The sequence below is a fragment of the Phyllobates terribilis genome, unplaced genomic scaffold, assembly GCF_046119375.1.
Source record: "Phyllobates terribilis strain yellow unplaced genomic scaffold, ASM4611937v1 Scaffold_5__5_contigs__length_657084704, whole genome shotgun sequence".
NCBI classification, from domain to species: domain Eukaryota; kingdom Metazoa; phylum Chordata; class Amphibia; order Anura; family Dendrobatidae; genus Phyllobates; species Phyllobates terribilis.
Window position 1 is genome coordinate 84,378,073 of NW_027362765.1, and position 9,050 is coordinate 84,387,122.

Consider the following 9,050-nt stretch of genomic DNA (forward strand, 5'->3'; position numbering starts at 1 on the left):
CAATGAGTCAGTTTCATTTTATTCAGCCAATGAGGATCCTAAGAAGTGTGGGCACATCCTGTTAGGCATGTAGGCATGTTAACTAATGGCATGGCTGTGATTGGCTGCTGAAATGATGTCATGATGCAGTATAAAAGCCGCCGCCGCCATTTTGAGCTCACTCTGCTGTAAATTCAGTTAGGGATAGGACGCTGTTGTTCTGAGGGACAGTTTTAGCTACCTATTTGCTCTATTTTGCTTTACCCAAGCTACTTTATAAACCGCTGTGCCTTACAGCGCTAGTGCACAGTTCTCTGTGCTGTTCACCGCTGTCTGCAAGGTCTGTGTGTGTGAGTGCAGCTCACCCTGTAGTGTGTGCTTCAGCCAAGTCTGGTTGTAGTGCGCTCAGCGTGCGTCACTGCCTCATACATTGTACTTTTTTGCTAATTGATAATTTTTCCTGATTTCTCCTATTAGTGTGGTGGTTCCATCCGTATCCAGCTACATTGGTTCCAAACACACTATATAGGAGTAGATAGAGAAGTTTTATTTTGTCTTGCAGCGCTAGTGCACAGTGCTCTGCATCTGTACTGTTCACCGCTGTCTGCAAGGTCTCTGTGTGTGTGTGCAGCTCACGCTGTAGTGTGTGCTTCAGCCTAGTCTGGTTGTAGTGCGCTCAGCGTGCGTCACTGCCTCATACATTGTCCTTTTTTGCTAATTGATCATTTTTCCTGATTTCTCCTATTAGTGTGGTGGTTCCAAACACACTATATAGGAGTAGATAGAGGAGCCTTTCTGCAGTCTTGTGCCCTGCAGCCCCAGCCAGATTAGTATAAGTCTATTTTTTGTAGCCTCACCTATTGCATTGTAGGGTACCTTCCTGCATTGTAATAGCTACAAAAAGTTTGTGATACTATCGGTATTACAGCTTTGGGCACATCCAGTGTCTTTTTGTGACAAAAAAAAACTAAATAAAGTTCACCAAACACTCGACTTTACAGTTGTGTAGGCCACATTAGCTCATATTAAAGTCTAGTCCACACTTTATAAAATTAGTGTTTCTTATACCTGTTAGCAGCTGTTCAGGAATAAGCACACTAAGCCCTTAGTACTTTTCTGCCTATCTTTATCAGTCTACCAAGATGAAGAAGGCAGGGAGTAAGGCATGTGGGCGTGGAGTTTCTGCAGGTAGAGGACGTGAGGATTCTGTGCCTGCAGGGAGAGGACGTGGGGGACGTGACTCAGCATCCCCCAGTTTTACCAGGGAACAGTCTATTATGCGCAGCTTTGTAGGAGCTAGCCGTACCCCACTGCTGCGGGAGGACCAAATTGAAGCCGTTGTCGGATGGATGGCAGCTAACGCATCGACTTCAATTAGTTCCAGATCCTCTCAGGTCCTGAGCACTGAAGAGCACCCATCTGTCTCTTCACCACCTGCCAAATTGCCCAGGCAGTCAGAGAGCCCTGGACAGGAGCCTTCTCTACTTCTGTTCTCTGAATCTCTTGGCTTGGAAAGAGGGGGCCAGCCAAGCAGAATTTGAGAATTTGAAGAAGAGGTAGTATGCAGTGATGCGCAACCGTTTTGTCTCTCTGAATCTGAAGAGGCTGGTGGGCCAGTGCCTATAGTCAGCAACACACCTCAGTACGCATCTGATGATGAGACTCAGGTGCCATTTTCTGGTGCATACTGTTCTGTCGAGACTACCCAGGAGAAGCAGTTGTTTGAAGAGGGTGGTGTAGATGATGAGGTCCTTGACCCATCATGACGTGAGGGACAGGAAGGTGGTGGGAGCAGCTCTGAGGAAGAGATTCCCTGAACGGCCCAAAAAGGAGGGAGAGGGAGGGGGCAGACTTGGTTGCCTGTAGCCTCCACTTCGGCACCCATTAGGAGCATGGCTCTTCCAAAATCCAAAGCGGGCGCTCCCAAGACTTGCAGTGCCTGGTCCTTTTTTGACACAGTTGCAGATGACATTTGCTTTGTCAAATGCAAGCTGTGTAATCAGAAGGTGAAAAGAGGGAAAAGTGTCAGCAACCTCAATACCACAAATATGTGGAAACATGTGCGGACCAAGCACGTAGTGGAGTTAGAAAAACACACTGAAGACCTAGGCCTACCTACAGCGCCACCTACCACCTCTTCAGCTCGTCTTGTAGCCTCTTCCTCCAGCTCACACACAGCTGGTTCGGCTTCCTCACAGGATCGCCATGGAAGAACCTCTGGCACTGTTGTACAGAGACACAGTGTAATTCCACCTACAGCACCACGTTCCCTGTCATCCTCACACTCCCAGGCCAGTCTACAGCCATCGTTAGCACAGGCATGGGAGAAAAGGCGACCATACTCGGCAAACCACCCCCGAGCACAGGCTCTGAATGCTGGCATTGCAAAACTACTGTCCGTTGAAATGCTATCATTCAGGCTGGTGGAGACTGACACCTTCCATAACTTGATGGCATTGGCAGTCCCACAATACAACGTGCCAAGCCGCTTTTATTTCAGCAGGCATGCCATCCCTGCCCTGCAACATCATGTGGAGGGAAAAATTAAACATGTGCTACAAAACGCCATCAGTAGCAAGGTCCACCTGACCACCAATGCGTGGACCAGTAAGCATGGACAGGGACGATACCTTTCCCTCACTGCCCATTGGGTAAATGTTGTGGAGCTGGGTACAGATCTTGAGAGTGGCGCTGTACGTGTTCTGCCAACTCCAAGGATTGCAGGAATCCAGTCTGTACACATTGACTCCTCCTCATACTCCAGTTCCTCTGAATCAGCGCTGCTGGAGCCATCACGGTCTACCTCCACATCGACCCATGAACGGTTACCTGTTATGATGACCGATATGAGCACAGCCGTGGCCAAACGTCAACAGGCCGTATTAAAATTAATTTCTTTGGGGAATCAAAGCCACACAGCGCAGGAGCTCTGGAATGCCATCAAGCAGCAGAGCGACGTGTGGTTTGTGCCAGCGAATCTCCAGCCAGGCATGGTAGTGTGTGACAATGGCCGAAATCTGATGGCAGCTCTGGGCCTAGGCAACCTCACTCACATCCCATGTTTGGCACATGTGCTCAACTTGGTCGTGCAGAGTTTTTTGAGGGACTATCCACATCTTGATGCACTGCTGCACAAGGTCCGCATAGAGTGCGCTCACTTGCGGCATTCCAGGAACGCATGATCGCGCATTGCAGCTCTGCAGCGCCGATTACGTCTTCCGGAGCATCGCATCATATGTGACCTACCCACCAGGTGGAATTCAACGTTACATATGTTGGAGAGGTTGTGTGAGCAGCAGGCAGCAGTAATGGAGTACCAGCTGCAGCAGGCGCAAACAAGTCGCAGTGCGCGCCATTCACACTTTACCACCACTGAGTGGGCCTATATGAAGGACATTTGCCACGTTTTGCGTGCCTTTGATTATTCCACGCGGATGGCGAGTGCAGATGATGCACTGGTCAGCATGACTATCCCCCTTATCTGCCTGCTTGAAAAAACACTGCAAGCACTAAGGGAGGAGGTTTTGGAAGAGGTGGAGGATGAGGAGTCACAAATGCCATCTGCTTCTGTACAGTCTGCGCAACGTGGTTCCTCACAAAGGCCTAGGCAGGGGACACTTTGTGAGGAGGTTGAGGAGGAGTCAATGGAGGAGGGAGACATCTGTCCAGAGGAGGGAAGTACACAATGCTCTAGTAGTCAGTATCTAGAGCGAGGTTGGGGTGATGCAGAGCAGGCAGAGATCACGCCTCAAGCAGGGGACAGCGTTTCTTGGCCAGTTGACAGTCTGCAGCACATGGTTGATTTCATGCTGCAGTGCCTGAGAAACGACCGCCGCATCGCCCACATTCTCAACACGGCTGATTATTGGGTGTCCACCCTCCTCGCTACCGGGACAACTTACAAAGCCTCATAACACCGTTGAACCGGGAGCGTAAAATGCGGGAGTACCAAGACGCACTGGTGCATTCCATCATGTTCTCCATTCCAACCGAGAGCAGTACTGCTAGTGCTTTACAAAGCAGCTCAGTGCGTCGAGGCAGTGGAGGAAGCTCTGCACAAAGAGGGAGCAGAAGCAGCGCCTCAGCACAAGGCAAGACCAGTATGGCCCAAATGTGGCAAAGTTTTGTGTCTCTGCCGCCACAAATGTCTACACCATCACAGACTGCTCCAGTTAGCAGGAGGCAATTTTTCCATCAGATGGTGACAGACTACATGTCTTGCCTTCTCAGTGTACTCCCAGACGGCTCTTACCCCTTCAAGTTTTGGGTCTCTAAGCTGGATACATGGCCAGAGCTTAGCGAGTATGCCTTGGAGGTGCTGGCTTGCCCTGCTGCTAGTGTATTATCGGAACGCGTCTTTAGTGCCGCAGGTGGTGTACTAACAGACCGTCGCATGCGACTATCCTCCGATAACGTTGACCGGCTTACTTTTCTGAAAATGAACAAGGCCTGGATCTCGCATGAATTTGCCAGTCCTCTTCCAAAATACATAATTGGTTGGCAACAGTATCCAGGTCTCCTGGTGTGTTCATGTTTCTACCACCCGAGCTGTAATCCCTGAGCTCCAACACCGCCAGTTGCTGCTCAGAAGTGCCGTCTGCACAGTCAACGCTTGCTACCGTGTTATTGGGGTTCAGTAACGTCAGCTGATCCCCTGCTGTGTGTCCGGCATATTCTCCTGCTCTGTCCACATTCTCACTACTACAGATTTTAAAGTTGCTCCAATTAGACCTCTGGCTCCTCTGTTTTCAGTATTTACCCTGGGCTCCAACACTGCTAGTTGCTGCTCAGAAGTGCCATCTGTACAGTCAACACTTGCTGCCGTGTTATTGGGGTTCAATACCGTCAGCTGATCCCCCGCTGTGTGTCTGGAAAATTCTCCTGCTCTGTCCACATTCTCACTACTACAGATTTTAAAGTTGCTCCAATTAGACCTCTGGCTCCTCTGTTTTCAGTATTTACCCTGGGCTCCAACACCGCTAGTTGCTGCTCAGAAGTGCCGTCTGCACAGTCAACACTTGCTGCCGTGTTATTGGGGTTCAGTAACGTCAGCTGTTCCCCTGCTGTGTGTACGGCAATTTCTCCTGCTCTGTCCACATTCACACTACTACTGATTTAAAACTTACTCCAATTACACCTCTGGCTCCACTCTTTTTTCAGTATTTACCCTGAGCTCCAACACCGCTAGTTGCTGCTCAGAAGTGCCGTCTGCACAGTCAACACTTGCTGCCGTGTTATTGGGGTTCAGTAACGTCATCTGTTCCCCTGCTGTCTGTACGGCAATTTCTCCTGCTCTGTCCACATTCACACTACTACTGATTTTAAACTTGCTCCAATTAGGCCTCTGGCTCCACTCTGTTTTTAGTATTTACCCTGGGTTCCAGCACCGCCAGCTGTTTGCCAGCAGTGTCTTTGGCACGGGTACTCCCTCCTGCCCAGCCTGGTTCCAGCACGCCAGCTGTTTCCAGGTAGTGTCAACGTCACTTTGCCTCCAATACGTTGTCCTGTTGTGTTTTGGTCGGGTTAGCCGACTCTGTGGTGTCTGCAGTTTAGGTGACTCCTATGTGGGCTGCGGGATCTGGCAATGAAGGCTGGTTCCACAGTGCCAATAGGACAAGCACCCCCTGTAGGACTGTGGGTTTCGGTAACTGCGGCCGGCTCGCGGCCTTGCAACTTTGTTTTTCATGGGTACTTTCTGCTACCCATCCGGGTTCCAGTACCGTCAGCTGGTTCTCGGCAGTGCCTTTGGCTTAGGTGCCTCCTTCTCGGTATCCAAGTTCCACCAATGTCTGCTGGTCCTTGGTAGTGCTTTCTGGTACAGGTACCTCCTGCTTAGTAACCGAGTTCCCGTACCGTCAGCTGGTCCTCGGTAGTTCCATTGGCTCTTGTACCTTCTGCTACCCATCCGGGTTCCAGTACCGTCAGCTGGTTCTCGGCAGTGCCTTTGGCTTAGGTGCCTCCTTCTCGGTATCCAAGTTCCACCAACGTCTGCTGGTCCTTGGTAGTGCTTTCTGGCACAGGTACCTCCTGCTTAGTAACCGAGTTCCAGTACCGTCAGCTGGTCCTCGGTAGTTCCATTGGCTCTTGTACCTTCTGCTACCCATCCGGGTTCCAGTACCGTCAGCTGGTTCTCGGCAGTGCCTTTGGCTTAGGTGCCTCCTTATCGGTATCCAAGTTCCACCAACGTCTGCTGGTCCTTGGTAGTGCTTTCTGGCACAGGTACCTCCTGCTTAGTAACCGAGTTCCAGTACCGTCAGCTGGTCCTCGGTAGTTCCATTGGCTCTTGTACCTTCTGCTACCCATCCGGGTTCCAGTACCGTCAGCTGGTTCTCGGCAGTTCCTCATTCTTCTTGTACCTTCTGCTACGTTTCCAAGTTCAAGCTTTTTGAAATGGTTCTTGGTAATCAATCTGAATCTCCCTGACGACGACCCTGAAGACAAGGACCCTGAAGACTACCCCGAAGAAGACGAGGACCCTGAAGACGACGACCCTGAAGACGAGGACCCTGAAGACCACCCCGAAGGAGACGAGGACCCCGAAGACGACGACCCCGAAGACGAGGACCCTGAAGACGAGGACCCTGAAGACCACCCCGAAGAAGACGAGGACCCCGAAGACGACGACCCCGAAGAAGAGGACCCTGAAGACGAGGACCCTGAAGACCACCCCGAAGAAGACGAGGACCCCGAAGACGACGACCCTGAAGACGACTACCCTGAAGACCACCCCGAAGAAGACGAGGACCCCGAAGACGACGACCCTGAAGACCACTTCGAAGAAGACCAAGAAGATGACCCTGAAGAAGATGACCAAGAGGACAAAGAACAAGAAGACAACCACCAAGATACAGAAGAACAAGAGACAGAAAACCAAGAAGCAGAAGAACAAGAAGCTGCAGAACAAAAAGCGGAAGAACATTAAGCATAAGACTAAAAATCAGAGCAAAAGATATTATCTAAATTATAAGCAGAAGATAACTAAGCAGTGTATGGGGGTGAGTCCGTTCCTCCTCGTGGTGCCCCTGGAAAAGACCTGCTGCTGCAGGCCAAACTGAACCCGGACAAATCCTGTTGTAAATCTTTTGTGACGGGCAGAAAGAAAGGTGTAATGTCCAACCTTTTATAGATAACAACTACAGGAATGCCTGTCACGAAGAAGAATATGAAGAAGAAGAATATGAAGAAGATGAAGAAGTAGAATATGAAGAAGAAGAATAGTTGAATAAGAAGAATATGAAGAATGTAAAAAAGAATAATACGAAGAAAGTGAAGAAGAGGAAGATGGAGAAGGTGAAGAAGAAGTTGATGAAAAAGATGCTGATGCTGAGGATGATGAAGGAGAAAGTGTGGGAGAAGTAAAAAAGAAGGTGAAGAGCATGGAAGTAGTGAAACATAAATATCTGACAAAATATAAAAAAACTTACCATAGTCAATATTTCCGTAACTTAGAACGTCTTAAAAAAAATATTAATTCCTGCTATTCCATTTGATTGGGCTAAACCTCCACGCCTTTATTGTCTCCTCCACCTCCCCCAATACATTCTACATTATTCTTAGTTGTTTTCCTTCATGTAGAATTAACTTACAAGGAAAGAAAGGGTTTATTTTCATTCCGATATTTGTGTCCCATTGACTTGCATTGGTTTCCGCTATCGGAATCGGCGATATCCGATATTTTTTGGGTATCGGTCCGATCCAATCCGATGCTTCTCGATATCGGAAGGTATCGCTCAACACTACTCAGGAGTTAAGAATCGTCTTGCCCCTTGATTCATCCGCTCTGGCACACATGGAAGTCACTACAGACACTTTCCCACCCTTTTGCCTGTGCTGACGTATGTTACACTGATATAGGCATAGAGTGGCTGCAGGGAAACAGGAGCAGAGTGGCGCAGCGGAAGCGTGCTGGGCCCATAACCCAGAGGTCGATGGATCGAAACCATCCTCTGCTAGATCTAATTTTTTTTTAAATAATATTTTTTTAAATAATGTATAAATTGAAATTGATATGCTGGTGGATATTCACGTGTCAATGTCCGTACAATCCGTTCACTCCTGCATTACCTTTATTATAACAGTCTGCTCTATTGCTTTGTTGCAGTGTGGCTGTATCATACTAGTCTTTAATTTCCTCCTAAGCCCTTAGCTGGTTCCATGGTGTAATGGTTAGCACTCTGGACTCTGAATCCAGCGATCCGAGTTCAAATCTCGGTGGAACCTGAATGTTTTGCTTTTCACATTAAAAAATAAATAATGAAAAAAGTGCAAGTTTCTACTGTGTCATGAGGGTTTTTTTTTTTATATGTGGTGATTTCTTTTTCTATTTTTCATTACTCTGCTCTCCTGCTGTGTGGTGATCTCTACTTTTCAAGAGTTCTGAAAATCGAGCGAGCGCTCTGTCAGTTTCATTTCTTTCATTGCTTTGGCACAAAGCTGCCCCTATTATTATGGAGGTGGTGCACAAAAATATTACTATACTGGGGTACAGAATATGACCATTTCTATATAGGAGCATAAAGAGGGACATTACTACTGTACAGAGGCTCACAGGGGGTCATTATTACTGTACATGGGACATTACTACTGCACAGGGGTGTACAGGGGGCATTACTACTGCACAGGGGAATACAGGGGGCATTACTACTGTACAGAGGCTCACAGGCAGGGGGTCATTATTACTGTACACGGCACATTACTACTGCACAGGGGTTTACAGGGGGCATTACTACTGTACATGAGCTCACAGGGGGCATTACTACTGTACAGAGGCTCACAGGGGGTCATTATTACTGTACACGGGACATTACTACTGCACAGTGGTATAGAGGGGGCATTACTACTGTACATGAGCTCACAGGGGGCATTACTACTGTACAGAGGCTCACAGGGGGTCATTATTACTGTACAGGGGGCATTACTACTGTACAGTGGCTCACAGGGGTCATTATTACTGTACAGGGGGCATTACTACTGTACAGAGGCTCACACGGGGTCATTATTACTGTACAGGGGGCATTACTACTGCACAGGGGTACACAGGGGGCATAACTACTGTACATGAGCTCACATGG

At 48.6% G+C, this 9,050-nt stretch overlaps 1 non-coding gene across 1 annotated transcript; it reads left to right on the forward strand.

Moving 5' to 3' along the window:
* Positions 1-8,127: 8,127 nt before the first annotated feature.
* TRNAQ-CUG (transfer RNA glutamine (anticodon CUG)) lies at positions 8,128-8,199 on the forward strand. The gene has a single exon. It is a non-coding gene; the product is annotated as a tRNA-Gln (tRNA).
* Positions 8,200-9,050: the final 851 nt, after the last annotated feature.